Source organism: Phyllostomus discolor, chromosome X (genome assembly GCF_004126475.2).
Source record: "Phyllostomus discolor isolate MPI-MPIP mPhyDis1 chromosome X, mPhyDis1.pri.v3, whole genome shotgun sequence".
In the NCBI taxonomy this organism is placed as follows: Eukaryota; Metazoa; Chordata; class Mammalia; order Chiroptera; family Phyllostomidae; genus Phyllostomus; species Phyllostomus discolor.
In genome coordinates, this window is record NC_050198.1 from 84,685,533 (window position 1) to 84,702,474 (window position 16,942).

Genomic DNA, 16,942 nt, shown 5'->3' on the forward strand with positions numbered 1-16,942 from the left:
AGAAGAGGTGGAGCAAGGGGCGGGCCCAGAGCCGAGGGCGGGTCCTCCATACTGCCACCTGGCCTGTGTGGTTTCCTCTGTCTCCGGGCTCCAAACTTCTTTCTCCTGTCTCTGACCCTCCTCTCCCTTCCCCTCCCCTCCTCTTCTTTCCTCTCCCAATGCTTCTTGAGACTGGGGACTCTTACAGATGTGCCACCTGCCTTTGCACTTGTTAGGCAGCCACCGTTGATTCCTCCGCCTTTTTACTCCCCTACACACTCACAGATCCAGTGAGTACAAAGGCTAGTTGATTCCACCTCTGAGATATGTCTTATTGACCACCTTTCTCCACTCTATTATCCTCAGTGCTGCAGACTCTGTTTAGGCCCCATGACCTTTTGTTCAGTTACACTCCTGTTTGGACTCTCTCACATTCTTGCCTTTTTCTACCCCATCTCCCAGACAACAGCCAGAGGGATTTATCTAAGATATGTAGGTGACTGTGTTACTCTTCTGTTTAAAACTTTTCAATGTCTCAGCAGTACCTACATCCATTAGCATGCTATATAAGGCCTTCTGTAATTCTTTTCGGATTCACCCAATACTCTAACCCAATAAACTGGCCATCTATGAAAGACAGCAGTGCCGGGGACAACTCAACTAGTGCTGGCTACCTCAAATCACGCCTACCCCTTGTACTGAGACCACAGAGTCAGTAAGACTCACAGGCCCTTAGAGTATCATTAAAGATGGAATTTTCAAAATTAAGTTTTAATGATGTTCATAAGGAAGAGTAAGGTGCAGCTGCCATAGGTTCCTTACCCAAAAGTATAAGGCCCAAAGAATTCTCCCTAGTTTCCCACCTGAGCAATGGGCTGCCAGCAGATCTTCCTTAGGCTCAGGCTTCTGATGCCTTTGCTCACAGATTCCCTCCATTTATAATGCCTGTCTCTGTCTTTGGAATACTATCTATCTTTCAAGGCCCAGGGGAAATGGTATGTCCTGAAATAAACCTTCCAGAATCTCCCATGACAACTATTATTTAAAAATTCTTTATTGTTACTCTATTACAGTTGTCCCAATTTTTCCCTCTTTAACCCCTCTACCCAGCCCAAGTCCTACTTCCACAGTCAATCCTCACACCATTGGCCATGTCCATGGGTCTTTTATATATTTTCTTTGACTAGTCCTTTCCCCTTCTTCCACCATTATTTCCCACCCCCCTCCTCTCTGGTTTCCACATTTCTATGCCTCTGGTTCTATTTTGCTCATTAGTTTATTTTGTTCATTAGATTCCTCTTATAAGTGAAACCATATGTCACTTGTCTTTCTGTTTGACTTATTTCACTTCTTTTTAAAAAGATTTTATTTATTTTTAGAGAGGGAAGGGAAGGAGAGAGAGAGGGAGAGAGGGAGAGAGAGGGGGGGGGAGAGGGAGAGAGGGAGAGAGAAAGAGAAACATCAATGTGTGGTTGCTGGGGACCATGGCCTGCAACCTAGGCATGTGCCCTGACTGGGAATTGAACCTGCGATGCCTGGTTCGCAGCCTGCTCTCAATCCACTGAGCTACGTCAGCCAGGGCCGACTTATTTCACTTCTTAGTATGATACCGTCTGGGTTCATCCATGTTCTTGCAAATGGCAAGATTTCATTATTTTTATGGCTGTGCATATCCCATTCTTTATTCATTCATTTATTGATGGACACCTAGGTTTGCTTCCATATCTTGGATATTGTAAATAATACTGCAATATACATAGGGGTGCATATATCTTTTCAAATTAGTGTTTTGTTTTCTTCACATAAATACTCAGAAGTGGAATTGTTAGGTCCTATGGTATATCTACTTTCAGTTTTTGAGGAATCTCCATTCTATTTTTCACAGTGGCTGCACCAACTTACAGTCCCACCAAGAGTGCACAAGAGTTCTCTTTTCTCCACATCCTTGCCAGTATATGTTATTTGTTGACTTTAATTTTATTTTTTATTATTTTTAAAGATTTTATTTATGTATTTATTTTTAGAGAGAGGAGAAGAGAGGGAGAAAAACATTGATGTGCAAAAGAAACATTGATCAGTTGCCTTTTGCATGACTCCAACTGGGTACCTGGGCTGTAATCCTGACCTGGAATCAAATGGTCAACCTTTCTGTTTGTGGGATGATGCCCAACCCACAGAGCCACACCAGTCAAGGCTATTTGTTGACTTTTTGGTAATAGCCATGCTGACAGGTGTAAGGTGCTGATATCTCATTGTGCTTTTGATTTGCATTTCCCTGATGATTAGTGATGTTGAGCATCTTTTCACATCTGTTGGCCATCTGTACGTCCTCTAGAGAAATGTCTCTTCATGTCCTCTGCACATTTTTGGATTGGATTGTTTATGTTTGTCGTTGTTGTTATTGAGTTGTATGAGTTTTTTGTATATTTTGGAAACCAACTCCTTATTGGACATGAGAATATATTCTTCCATTCAGTAGGTTGTGGTATTTGGAAATCTGGACAGACATGGAAAAAAAATGAAACTGGATCACTCTTTTTATCCCATATGCAAAAATAAATGCCAAATAGATTAAAGACTTATATGTAAGGCCTGAAAACCATAAAACCCATAGGGGAAAAACATAGGTAGTTTTTGTAGTAAACTGACATCAGCCTCAGTAATATCTTTTTTGATATGTCCCCTTGAGCAAGAGAAACTAAAGTAAAAAAAAAATGGAACTTCTATTAACTCCTGCTCCATCACCATAGAACGTTGCTTATTCTGCTTTACAATTTTTCCTGACTTACATAATCACTAGTCATATAAATGTCTTCCTTTCTCTTCTACCTAGACTATGAATTACTCAGCTGCCAACACCAATACCTAATCCAGAAAAGATGTCAATACAATTGGATGAAATGAAATCCTTCAACTCCACAGCATCTGAGGCCCTAAATAAGCCCAGAAAGGATATTAGGCCATGCCTTGTACAACTATACTCCCTTCCCTAGGTCACCTCCATCTTGACCCAGCCACATGTCACTTTGTAAACACAAACTGGTTAGGCAGCAAGAGCATTGCGAAAGAACCAAAGCTTGTACTTCCCTTGCAGGTCAGACTGGTTTGTAGTACAGTATGTGGTCATGGAAAATGTAACTCGTACAGTTCATATGAAAATACAGTGTAGTAAAATTTCCTGGTGCCATAGAAAATAACTGAGTTTCCACATGCAGACATAACTCCTACCTTTGGGAGGTTCTGGACTCCTATTTGCCCAGGCTACTTTTGGACTCCATAACCCCTCAAACCTTTTATTCTGTATTATAAGGTATTCTTTCTTCAAAGTATGTATCTTGATTTGTGTTGTTCTTGCCTTATTTAATCATATTTATTTTCTCTCAAATTATATTACAAACTATACCCTGGCAGGGTTTCTTCATCCCTAAAATGGGGACAAGAATCCTTGGCCTACACTTTTAACAGTTTAGCAGCCTGTTAAAAGATTCTAAGGTGGTAATATTTACACAATGTATGATGATGTAACTATAGGATGCTCTTCAAATGTAAGGTCTGTTTTATTATTACAATTTTTAAAACCTTTACACTCTACTACTTAGGTATGTGCATTTGAGATTCCATGTTTGGAATCAAAACCTTTATTGCAAATTTCTGGGTATAATGCTTTAAACCATGGTTTCCCAAATTTGCCAGAGAATAAGAATCACTGAGAGATCTTGTTAAAACCACATTTCTAGAATCTACCCTAGACCTACTGAATTAAAAAAAAATCCGGATAAGATTCTGCTCTAACAATTCTAAAGTGTGGACTTGTCTGCACTTTATTCTCTGTCTGCACTTTATTCTCTGTCTGCACCACCAATTCTCTGACACTAGCTGCGTATCTTACAATTCAACTAGATTTTTTCATTTTATTTTTCAATTACAGTTTACATCCAATATTATTTTGTATTAGTTTCAGGTCTGCAGCAAAGTGTCCCCCCCATATTTCCTGTACCCAGCTGGCATCATACATAGTTATTACAATATTATTCTCTATATTCCCTATACTGTAGTTTATATACCTGTGACTATTTTGTAAGTACCAATTTCTACTTCTTAGTCCCTTCAGCTTTTCACCCAGTCCCCAACTTTCCCCATCTCTGGCAACTATCAGACTGTTCTCTGTATCTATTAGTATGTTTCTATTTTGTTTGTTCATTTATTTTGTTCTTTAGATTCTACATATAAGTGAAACTATATGATATTTTTCTTTCTTTGGCTTATTTCACTTAGCATAATACCCTCTAGGTCCATCCATGGCTGTCACAGGGGTAAGGTTTCATTCTTTTTATACCCAAGTATTATTCCAATGCATGTATGTACCACAATTCTTTTATCCACCTGCCTATTGATGGGCACTTGGTCTGTTTACATTGCTTGCCTACTGTAAATTACAATGCAATGAACACAGAGGGGCATATATTCTTTCATGTCAGTGTTTTGGGTTTCTTCAGATATATATCCAGAAGCAGAATCACTGGGTCAAATTCAACTCAATTTTGACAATATAATGAACAAACTGAACTAATGAGAGAGAGAGTCTGATCAGACTGCTAGGGAGGAATAGGAAGGGGCCTCCAGAGGAGGTTGCGCTAGGTAGTGGTAAATGGTCTAGGACCTGATTGGCTGGGAAGCTGAATGCCTGTAGAGTACATGGAATTATGAGCCAGAGAATTAAAACAAAAAGAGGGCAGAGAAGGGGCTCTCTGGGACTCTCTTCTTCAAGGATGCCTAGATGATGGTGCTGCAGCTGCCTGTGTTTCCCAACTGATGGAATTTTATATGGGAATGAGCTCTGGATACTGCGTAGGATCAGGCTGGTCTGGCAGAGGGTGGCAGGGTCCTTCTTCTCTGGGTATTCTAGAGGAGTCGGGCTTTGCAGCAGAAGCCTGCCATTCTTCCAAAATTGTGTAGCTTTTGTATCTTATGTTGTTTTAGTTTGTAAACTAACCCTATAAAATAATTAAAAACTAATGGTGGGGTTGGGGAGGATGATAGGAGAGCTCAGGTGTTCTTACTTACTTGATAAGTTTAAGTGATTAAAGCTGTAACTAAAGCATTAAAGAGTTTATACCCTGGCTGGTATGGCTCAGTGGATTGAGTGCCACCCTGCGAACCAAAGGGTTACCAGTTTGATTCCCAGTCATGGCACATGCCTGGGTTTGCAGGCCAGGCCCCCAGTAGGGGGCATGTGAAAGGCAACCACACACTCTCCTTCTCTTTCCCCTTCTCTTCCCGTTTGTCTAAAAAGAAATAAAAATAAAATATTTTTTTAAAAAGTTAAAGAGTTTAGCCTTAATTGATAGGCTTAAGTGACTAATGCAAGTGCAAAGCTGTTATTCCAAAATTGTGTAAATTTTGAATACTCAAAACCACCAAATCTTTGCCTGTTGAATTTTGCCTAGAGGGTGGCATTGGCATTGGTCATATTGGGATTAAGACTTAGGGAGAAGATATGGCTTATAGCCTTTATAAAGGCATGCTCCTTTGGAACTGAGCTTACTTTGGGAAGGGCCTTCTGAGAAGAGTGGAGGATATTGCCTAGTTGTCCCATTACCTCAAGTCAAAGGCTGGGACTGGAAGATGTGGCTAACAGAGGGCTGAACACCAGCAAACCTTCAGCTGAATTCTTATCTGCTGACAATGCAGACACATCACAAGTCTAGGCACATGAAGGTATTAAAGGGCATAACTTTAATTCTAGACTATTCTAGACTATGCTATACCATTTGGGAAGCCTTTGCCCGGGAGCTTCTCTCTTTATTTTTACTATTTTGGAAAAAAGTAATAGCAATCATAACTGCAGGTGGCAGAACAGATAATGGAGGCAGTTTTAATTGCCTAGAGTACTTTTTGCAAAAGTAGGAACTGATTTCCATTGAACCGCTAACTAGCTGTATGACCTTTGTTTATTGTGGACCACAAAATTCACCCACCTGTACAGTGAGGTTGCTGGACTACAATGAGTCTGTGGTAGGTCCAGCCAGAAATTTCTGTTCATGGTCTTGGAAATAGACTTTCTATTGTCCCAATTCCCAGCCCAAAATTATTGAATGAACCACAGAAAAATTGTTCTGTACTTTTTCTTCCCATACCACGCTACATATATTATAACTATAAATTATTAAAATAACAGTTAAAAACACTTTTTGAATTGCCTGATAAATGTCAACACCATGTATGAATTAATTTGTTTTATTATTTAAATAGTAGAAGCATTTTCCATGTTCCAGGAGCTTGAGGTGGCCTGAGTGACACCGAGAGGAGCCTATAACTTAGTGACCCTGTGAACAGAGCTACGAAAGGTCTTTACCTTCTGTTTTGACAACCAGAGCACCTATACTCTTTACACCTGTCAGGTTACAACACTGTTACACAAGTCTCTCTATTCACTACAGAAAATTGACTAAGACAAGGATATAGTCTTAGGCATAGGATTAAGGGAAAAGAAGCCAAAGTCAAGAATTCCTTTTGAATTTAGAAGACAATTGTGGAATAAGGCATATGAGCCAGTATGGTTTACTAGGAGAAGTATGGAATCATGAGCTATCGAAACAGATAAGTTGCTAAACTTCTCTGAGCTTAGATTCTTCTTCTATAAAACTTTCCTTCAGGTGATGGCCTGAACATAATGCATGTTTGTAAAGAGACTAGAATGTAGAAGGCATTCAGTACATACTAATTGTTATTAAGAACATGAGACCTGATAAGGAAGGAAGGAAGGAAGGAAGGAAGGAAGGAAGGAAGGAAGGAAGGGAGAGAGGGAGAGAGAGAGAGAGGGAGGAAGGAAGGGAGGGAGGGAGGGAGGGAGAGAGAGAGAAAAGAAAGAAAGGAAAGAAAGAGAGAAGAAAGAAAGGAAAGAAAGGAAAGAAAGAAAGCAGACCATGGGCCACTGAGACTAGACAATTTTGTTGTAACAAGTCATGGGGAGTCCATACTATCTAATGATGATATAGCCCAGACACTGACTTGAATCACTCCAAATTTCAGCTCATATCTCAGTACTCTCCAGAAGATTTTCATGATTTCACAGTCTCATACTTCAGTGTCTCCATGCTTCCAGACATCCATGCATGCCATTTTGGTTCTGTAATGCATTAAGCTCAGATGAGTGTTGTCATTTCCCACAAGAAATCCAGACACACTCAGGATTTTCTAAATTGGGTACCTTTACTGAAAATTTTAAGGATTGTCACGGAGTCCCCACATGGGGCCCTGGGTAGCTTTCTGATATCTTGCTGTCTTCATAATTTCACTCTGTTTCTTTCCCAAGTTTGTACTCAACCCTTCATGATTAACTCCTTGGCTTCTCTAATAAACAGAAGACCAATCTAAAACTTTCTATCTAGTAATCTAGTAGGTGCTCAGTAAAATATATGTAAAGCTTAAAATGGCACTAAGACTTTTGAGACACCCTGTTTCAGAGAACATGCCAAAGGGCAGCCCTAAAATTTCATTAATCATCCAAGATATACAACTCAGCACACTCACCTGCTGATCTACTCACTTCATGAGCACATTTAGAATGCAGACTGAACTAATATACCTGAAAACAATGTTTTTTAAAATTTTCATTTTAATATATTTTATTGATTATGCTATTACAGTTGTCCCATTTTTTCTCCCCTTTATCCCCACCCCTCTCCCTCCAGCATTAGCCCCCATAAGTTCATGTCCATCGGTAGTACATGTAAATTCTTTGGCTTCTCCACTTCCTACACTACTCTCAACCATGCCCCATTCATTTTGTACCTACCAATTATGCTTCTTATTCCCTGTACCCTTTCCCCAACTCTCCCCCATCCCGTTCCATGCTAATTACCCTCCATGTGATCTCCATTTCTGTGATTCTGTTCCCATTCTAGTTTGCTTGGTTCATTTTTATTTTTATTTTTAATTTTAGTTGTTGATAGGTGTGGGTTTGTTGTCATTTTACTTTTCATATTTTTTATCTTCTTTTTCTTAGATAAGTCCCTTTAACATTTCATATAATAAGGGCTTGGTGATGATGAACTCCTTTAATTTGACCTTATCTGGGAAGCACTTTATCTGCCCTTCCATTTTAAATGATAGCTTTGCTAGATAGAGTAATCTTGGATTAGGTCCCTGCCTTTCATGACTTGGAATACTTCTTTCCAGTCCTTTCTTGCCTGCAAGGTTTCTTTTGAGAAATCTGCTGACAGTCTGATGGGAACTCCTTGGTAGGTAACTGTCTCCTTTACTCTTCCTTCTTTTAGGATTCTCTCCTTGTCTTTAATCTTGGGTAACTTAATGATGATGTGCCTTGGTGTGTGCTTCCTTGGGTCCAACTTTTTTGGGACTCTCTGAGCTCCCTGTACTTCCTAGAAGTCTATTTCCTTTGCCAGATTGAGGAAGTTCTCCTTCACTATTTTTTCAAGTAAGTTTTCAATTTGTTGCTCCTCCTCTTCTCCTTCTGGCACCCCTATGATTCAAATGTTGGAATGTTTAAAGTTGTCCCAGAAGTTCCAAGCCTCTTCTCATTTTTTGAATTCTTGTTTCTTCATTCTGTTCCGGTTGAGTGTTTATTTCTTCCTTATGTTCCAGATCATTGATTTGAGTCCTGGTTTCCTTTCTGTCACTGTTGGTTCCCTGTATATTTTTTCTTTATTTCACTTTCCATAGCCTTCACTTCTTCCTCTATTTCGCAACCATACTCAACCATTTCTGTGAGCATCCTGATTACCAGTGTTTTGAACTCTGCATCTGATACATTGTCTACTTCTTCATCACTTAGTTCTATTTTTTGGAACTTTCATCTGTTCTTTCATTTGGGCCATATTTTTTGTCTCGGTGCACCTGTTACATAGTAAGGGGGGGCTTTAGCTATTCACCAGGGTGGGGTAACCCACATTGCTGCATTGTGGTGTTGTATGTGGGAGAGGCATCTGAAAGGGAACAGTGCCGCTTGCTCAGCTCTTGGCTGGCTTTCAGTCTCTTCCCTGCTACCCACAAGCAAATTAGGCACTTTCAGTGCTGATTCCCAGGTGGGTGTGTTTGTGTACATTCTAGGACTCTGTGCTTCTCTCCAGTGAACTCTCCTGTGAAGCTGGGAGTGTCTCCCACCACCACAACCCCTACAGGTTTTTTCAGTCAGAGGTTTTGAGGCTTTAGTTCCCCATGCTCGAACCCTGGGTTGTGTGTTCCATCTCACTCCCTAGTTGTTCCTCCCAATTTATCCACACACAAATGTGGGGCCACCTGGTCCACCAGCTGCCACATTGCCATGCATCCTGTATGTCCCGGCTGCCTGTCTCCACACCTCCTACCGGTCTGGATGAACGTTTCTTCTTTAATTCCTTGGTTGTTGTGCTTCCATACAGTTCGTTTTTCTGGCAGTTCTGGTTGTTTTTTGTATTTAAATTTGTTGTTGTCCTTATTTTGGTTGTGTGAGGAGGCAAAGTGTATCTACCTACACCTCCATCTTGGCTGGTGAAACAATGTTTTTAAGGTAAGCATGCACAGGCCATTGCACATCTGGGAACATTTCGTTATAGAGACACAGATGATTTCACTGATTGGGATGAGCAAGCTCAGGCAGGAAGATCCTGCAATAACACATACTTAAGCTGTAGGTTGTTTATAATTATACTTCACTTCAGCCCATGTGATTTTGTACTTCAGAAGTAACCAGCTCCATTATCCAGTTTTAAGAATTTTTCCAAATGGCCACTGCAGATGGTATTGCTGGGGTTTAAGAACATGGATAAGAGGCATTCAGATCTCAGTAAAAACCTCAACTTTAATACTTACTGCATGTGACCCTGAGCAAGGTTGCCTCTTGTAGCCTCAGTTTTTGTATCTGTAAAATAGGACTGACTATATAAACAGTGAGGTTCTCTGTATACTCTACAAAATGCACTTTTAATGTTGGCATTTGGAGAAAAATCAGAGCCTACATATATATATGAAATCAGCAACTACTAAATAAATGAAATCCAACAAGTAAAACACCTGAACTCCATGTTTAAGAAAGCAAATCTAGTTTAATTTGGTTATGCATACCAAATAAGCTTCCAGTCTTTGAAGCAAAACCCCCCAATAAAACTATATTTAACCAATGAAAACTGTTACAAATAATTATGTCATCAAAATACACTTTGATTAGATAGTGGTATTTTAAGCTGGGACACTCGAGCTGATGTTAACATTCTCAGCAGTAATGGAGAGCCCATGATTGCCTTTCCTTTCTGATTACACAGGACCAAGGAATTTTGGGTCCAATGGTACCCTTCTGTGGCCTAATGCAAGCTAATGAAAATAGGCAAAAATAACCCCACCCTCATTACTACAGCAATTTAACGATCCGCAACTCAAACCACATGCATGCATTTCATCATATACTATTGCTGCAGAATTTTAGGTAAAATTGACCACAATGGAAATGATAAGTTGTGCTCATATTACCTTTAAAAATCACATGACAAACCAAATAGCCTTTAGTCAGATTAAAACTGTAAAAGTTATTTAGGTATAAGTAACAAATACCATTATTTTGTTTGTTTGGAACAGTATCTTAAATAATTATTTATATTTATATTTTATTGATTATGCTATTACAGTTGTCCCGATTTCTCCCCCTTAGACTCTCTCTACCCAGCACCCACCACTCCCTCAGGCAATATCCACACCATTGTTCATGAACACATGTCATTCCTATAAGTTCTTTGGCTACTCTATTTCCTATACTGTATTTTACATCCCCACGGCTATTATGTAACTACCTATTTGTACTTCTTAATCTCCTCTCCTCTTCACTCATTCCCCCTCACACCCCCTCCCACCTGGCAACCATCAGAATGCTCTCTGTATCCATGATTCTGTCTCCATTCTTATTGTTTGCTTAGTTTGTTTTATAAGATTTAATTGTTGATAGATTTGGGTTTTTTTGCCATTATTGTTCACAGTTTTGATCTTTTTCTTAAATAAGTCCCTTTAACATTTCATATAATAATGGTTCAGTGATGATGAACTACTTTAGTTTTTCTTGTCTGGGAAGCTCTTTAGCTGCCCTTTGTTTCTAAATGACAGCTTTCCTGGGTAGGGCAATCTTGGCTGTAAGTTTCTGCTTTTCATGACTTTGAATATTTCTTGCCAATCTCTTCTAGCCTGCAAAGTTTCTTTAGAGAAATCATCTGACAGTCTTACGAGGACTCCCCTGTAGGTAACTAACTGATTTTCTCTGTAGTCTCCCTTTGCCTTTAACCTTTGGCATTTTAATTATGATGTGTCTTGGTGTGGGCCTCTTGGCTTCCATATTGTTTGGGACTCTCTGTGCTTCCTGGACTTGCATGTCTATTTCCTTCACCAAATTAGGGAAATTTTCTTTTATTATTTTTTCAAAAAGATTTCCAATTTCTTGCTCTTTCTCTTCTTCTTCTGGCACCCCTATGATGCAAATGTTGGACCTCTTGAAATTGGCCTAAAGGCTGCTTATACTATCCTCATTTTTTGGATTCTTTTTTCTTCCTGCTCTGATTGGTTGTTTTTTGCTTTCTTATGTTCCAAATCATTGATTTGAATTTTGGCTTCACCCACTATAATGTTGTTTCCCTGTAAATTGTTCTTTATTTCAATTAGTGTATCCTTCATTTCTGACTAGACCTTTTTTACGCTGTTGAGGTCCTCACTAAGTTCCTTGAGCATCCTTATAGCCTGTATTTTGAACTCTGCATCACATAGATTGCACATCTCCATTTCACTTAGCTCTTTTTCTGGAGTTTTGATCTGTTCTTTCATTTGGGCCATACTCCTGTGTTTATTTCGATGTGTTTGGTAGAGCTGCTTTGACTCTGTGTCTTGGTAGTGTGGCCTAATGTAGTAGGTGTCCTATAGGGTCCAGTGTCACACCCTCCCCTATCACCCAAGCTAGGTACTCAAGGTGTGCCCTTCTTGTGTGCTGAGTACACCCTCCTCTTGTACTTGAGCCTCGGCTGCTGTTGGCAGATTAATGGGAGGGATTTAACCAGGCCAGTCAGCTGCAAGGACTGGCTATGACCACTGAACACCAACTGACACCCTGCATGGAGTGTCAGCTGTGTTGGGGCAGGGTGGTGGTGCTTGGACATGGCCTGTAGCTATCCCCTGGGTGGGCAGTCTCTGGGCTTTCCTCAGGTGGTACAGGCCAAGGTTAGCCCTCATCTGTGTTTTGCCCAGGGCTACCCTGCATGAGCATTAAGCAACCTGAGATGGCTGCTCATTGTCCTGGGCCTGGAGATTCCCAGGTGAAACCAAGCTGTTAATGTAGTCTGGCTGCTGCTAGTGCTGGGACTGGGGCTCACTGAGGCCAGCTGTTTCATGTTTGCTAGGATTTAGGTTGTAAAGCATTACCCAAGATCTGCCACTCTTATGGTATAGCAGCTTGGATAGACCTATAAGTTGGTGGGATGGAGTCTCGGGGGATCTCCAAGGCAGGGCAGTGTTAGCCAAGTTGATGGAATCTCAGATGTGGCAACAGCTTGCCAGCTCTGTGGGTGGAAGATTTAGAAAGGGGACAATGGCCTCTGCTTGCCTTGATGCCAGACACTTCAGTTTCTCCCTTTGTGCTGCTGGTACCTTTCAAGCTGCTACCCCAGTGCTGGAGCTCAGGGGGAGTTAGTCTGAGTAGGTGAGTCTGTGTATGGGTTATTTAAGAACTGCTTGGGCTCTTGCAGTTTCTTCCACCAATCCACAGCACACTGGGTTTTGCAGCCAGAAGTTGTGGGGACTTGTCTTTCTGGCACTGGATCCCTAGGCTGGGGGCCCTGGTGTGGGGCTGGGACTCCTAGTTCCAGGGATATCCCTACCAAATTTTTATCCACCACATATGGGAGAGTGATCAGCCAATTCTGTGTCTGCACCTCTCCTACCTGTCTGGATGGATGTGATTTCTTTTTTTTAAGTATATTAATTATGCTATTCCAGTTTTCCCAGTTTTTTCCCCTTTATTCCCGTCCACACTGCATGCCCCAACCCTCCAGCATTTCCCCGCTTAGTTCATGTCCATGGGTTTTACATATAAGTTCTTTGAGTCCTCTGTTTCCTATACCATTTTTATCTTTCCCCATCTATTTTTGCCTACTAATTATGCTTCTTCTTCCCCATACTTTTCTCCCCATTCCTCCCTTCCCCCCACCCACTGAAATCCCTCCATGTGATGTCCATTTCTCTGACTGTGTTCCTGTTCTAGTTGTTTGCTTAGTTTTTATTTTTGTTGTTTTCTTTTAGGTCCATTTGTTGATAGTTGTGAGTTTGTTGTCATTTTACTTTTCATATTTTTTATCTTCTTTTTCTTAGATAAGTCCCTTTAACATTTCATATAATAAGGGCTTGGTGATGATGAACTCCTTTAATTTGACCTTATCTGGGAAGCACTTTATCTGCCCTTCCATTCTAAATGAAAGCTTTGCTGTATAGAGTAATCTTGGATGTAGGTCCTTGCCTTTCATGCCTTCACATACTTCTTTCCAGTCCCTTCTTGCCTGCAAGATTTCTTTTGAGAAATCAGCTGATAGTCTTATGGGAACTCCTTTGTAAGTAACTGTCTCCTTTTCTCTTGCTGCTTTTAAGATTCTCTCCTTGTCTTTAATCTTGGGTAGCTTAATTATGACGTGCCTTGGTGTGTTCCTCTTTGGGTCCAACTTCTTTGGGACTTTCTGGGCTTCCTTGACTTCCCAGAAGTCTATTTCCTTCACCAGATTGGGGAAGTTTTCGTTCATTATTTGTTCAAATAGTTTTCAATTCTTTGGTCTTCTTCTTCTCCTTCCAGCACCCCTATAATTCAGATATTGGAACATTTCCGGTTGTCCCAGAGGTCTGTAAGTCCCTCTTCACTTTTTTGAATTCTTGTTTCTTCATTCTGTTCCAGTCGGATGTTTACTTTTTCTTTTTTGTTCCAAATTGTTGCTTTGACTCCTGGTTTCCTTCCTGCCACTGTTGGTTCCCTGAATATTTTGCTTTAGTTCATTTTGGGTATCTTTCATTTGTTTTGGTTTTTTTTTTTCTTTTTTCAACCAAGCTCAATCAGATCTGTGAGCACTTTGATTACCAGGGCTTTAAATTCTCTATCAGGTTGTCTGTCTCCTCATTGCCTAGTTCTGTTTCCAAAGTTTTGCTCTGTTCTTTCATTTGGGCTATATATCTTTGTCTTGGAGCACCTGATAAGTTGTAAGGGGGTGAGACCTTAGGTATTCACCTTGGCAGCACAACCATCTTTGCTCCGCTGTGGTGCTGCCTGTGGGGGAGGGACCAGAGAAGGAACAATGCAGCTCACCTGCTTGTCTCTAGCACCCTTTCCAATGGATTCTCGTGTGAGACTGGGAGTTTCTCCCACCACAGCAACCCCCGCCATAGTCCACAGTCAGCTCTGAGTCTTAGTTTTTCCTTCAGCCAGCCCCGCCCATGTGGTCTGCTGCCTTGCCTCAGTTTTTCTGAGCCTGCCCAGTCCGAGTAGTCCACCACCTTACCAGTCTGGTTGTTCTGGTTGATTTTTTCTTTAATTCCTTGGTTGTTGAACTTCCATGCAGTTTGATTTTCTGGCACTTCTGGTTGTTTATTGATTTTAGATTGGTCGTTATCCTCCTTTTGGTTGTGCAAGGAAGCAAAGGGATTCTACCTACACCTCCATCTTGGCCAAAACTCATTTTTTATAAGTAGAATGAGGTTTTTCAAAAGCAAATATCATGCCACAACTCTGTTTAAAACCCATCAATAGCTTTTCATCCCTCCTGGATAAAAAATAAAACTATAACTCTCCCTCTTAACTTTTATCCTGCCTTCCACTTTCTGTCACACAGCTCATATTTCCAATCCCTTCATCCTGCCCTACTTTTTTACCCTTAGCATTTATGTGCTTCTAAGAGTCTATATATTTTTACAACTATTGTTTATTCTCTGTCTTCCCCCTCTACAATGAGACCCCCTCCATGAGGGAAGGCATCTTTGTTTTATACATAGCTATATCCCTGTTATGGACTGCAATGTGTTCTCTCCCCCTCCTGTAAATAACTGTGTCTAGAGGGAAGGCCTTTAAAGAGGCAATTAAGTTAAAATGAAGTCATGTGAGTGGACCCTAATCCAATATGACTAGTGTCCTTATAGGAAGAGGAAATTAGGACACAGACATGCACAGAGGGAAGATAATGTGAAGAGACAGGGAGAAGATGGCCACCTACAAGCCAATGAGAGAGGCCTCAGAAGGAACTAACCCTGCCAAAACCTTGACTTCCAACTTCTAGCCTCTATAAATGTGAGAAATTAAATTTATGTTGTTTAAACTCCCTAGTCTGTGGTACTGTGTTATGGTAGCCCTAGCAAATGAAATTCAATCCCAAAGACCGAGAACTGCTCCTGGCACATACTAAGCACTCAGCAAATATTTACTAAAAGAATAGGTGAATATGCCCTGGCTGGCATAGCTCAGTGGATTGAGCGTGGACTGTGAACCAAAGCATTGCAGGTTTGATTCCCAGTCAGGGCACATGCCTGGGTTGTAGGCCACAGCCCTCAGCAACCACACATTGATGTTTCTCTTTCTCTCTCTTTCTCCCTACCTTCCCTCTCTAAAAATAAATAAATAAAATCTTTAAAAAATAAAAAAAAAAAGAATAGGTGAATATGAGGCCCTGCATAATCTGGTCTCTGCTGCCTTTTCTTATCTCATCTCCTGCTGCTTTTCCCTTTGATCTCTCAACTGATTCAAATAGAACTTCTGAATTCCTCAAACATGTCATACCCTTCCGCCCACCCCAGAAACTTTATACAGTTTTCTCTCTACCTGGAGTTCTCTTGGTCCCCAGCCCATCACCCCTCCCCACCCCCACATCGGCATTACAATTACCCACTGTTCATTCTTCAGGTCTTAAATTCAATTTAAAAATATTTTTCAAACAGACTGAGGTTTAATGAATCTATAGCAAACTGCATATATTTAAAGTGTACAAACTGGTAAGTTTCAACATAAGTATACACCCATGAAAACAACACCACAATCCAGATAATGAACACATAAATCACCCCCCAAAATTTTCTCATGACTTTGTGTAGTTCCCGTCTCTCCTCCTTACCCTACTCTCCAATCAACCCCTGATATGATCTTTGTCACTGAAGATTAAGCTGCATTTTTAAAATCACTTTATTGAGGTATGATTGGCATGTAAAAAGCTGTACATATTTTATCTAGTTAGCATTTTTAGAGTTTTACATAAATGGAACCCTTTTTATTTTGGTCTGGCTTCTTTGACTCAGAATAATTATCTTGAGATTCATCGATGGTGTTGTATGCGTACATAGTTCATTCCTTTTGCATGGATGGACCAAAGTTTGCTTATCCATCCACCAGTTGATGAAGACTTGGGCTGTCTATACTTTGCAGCTATTACAAATAAAGCTGCTATGAGCATTTGTGTACAATCGGCTTTAATCCTATTATTCTCTCCAGGAAATATTTTGTCTCCCAGATTAAGTTAGGCCATCCTCTTCTGCTCTCTCATGTATTCATTTCTTCTCTCTCTGTAAGTGTGTATTCACTTAGGGCAAATCTTCTGTTAGTTTGGAAGAATGACTTTGGTAAATCAATCAGAAGAGAGAGAGACCTATAGTGAAACAAAAATAAATTTTTCTCTAGAGTGGGATGGGAATAAGAGGAAGGAGAGAACAAAACCTTTGGACCTCTCTGTTATAATTTGACAAATACAAGGTATTTGAACAATTTCTAGTATATTGGGCTTTTTTGAGAGATTGGAAAGATGATAAGATCAGTTTTAACTATAGTTTTTTTAACAGTTTTTGAAGATTTTATTTATTTATTTTTAGAAAGGGGAAGGGAGAAAGAAAGGCAGGTAGAGAAACATCAATGTGTGATTATCTCTTGAATGCCCCCTACTGGGGACCTGGCCCACAACCCAGGCATGTGCCCTGACTAGGA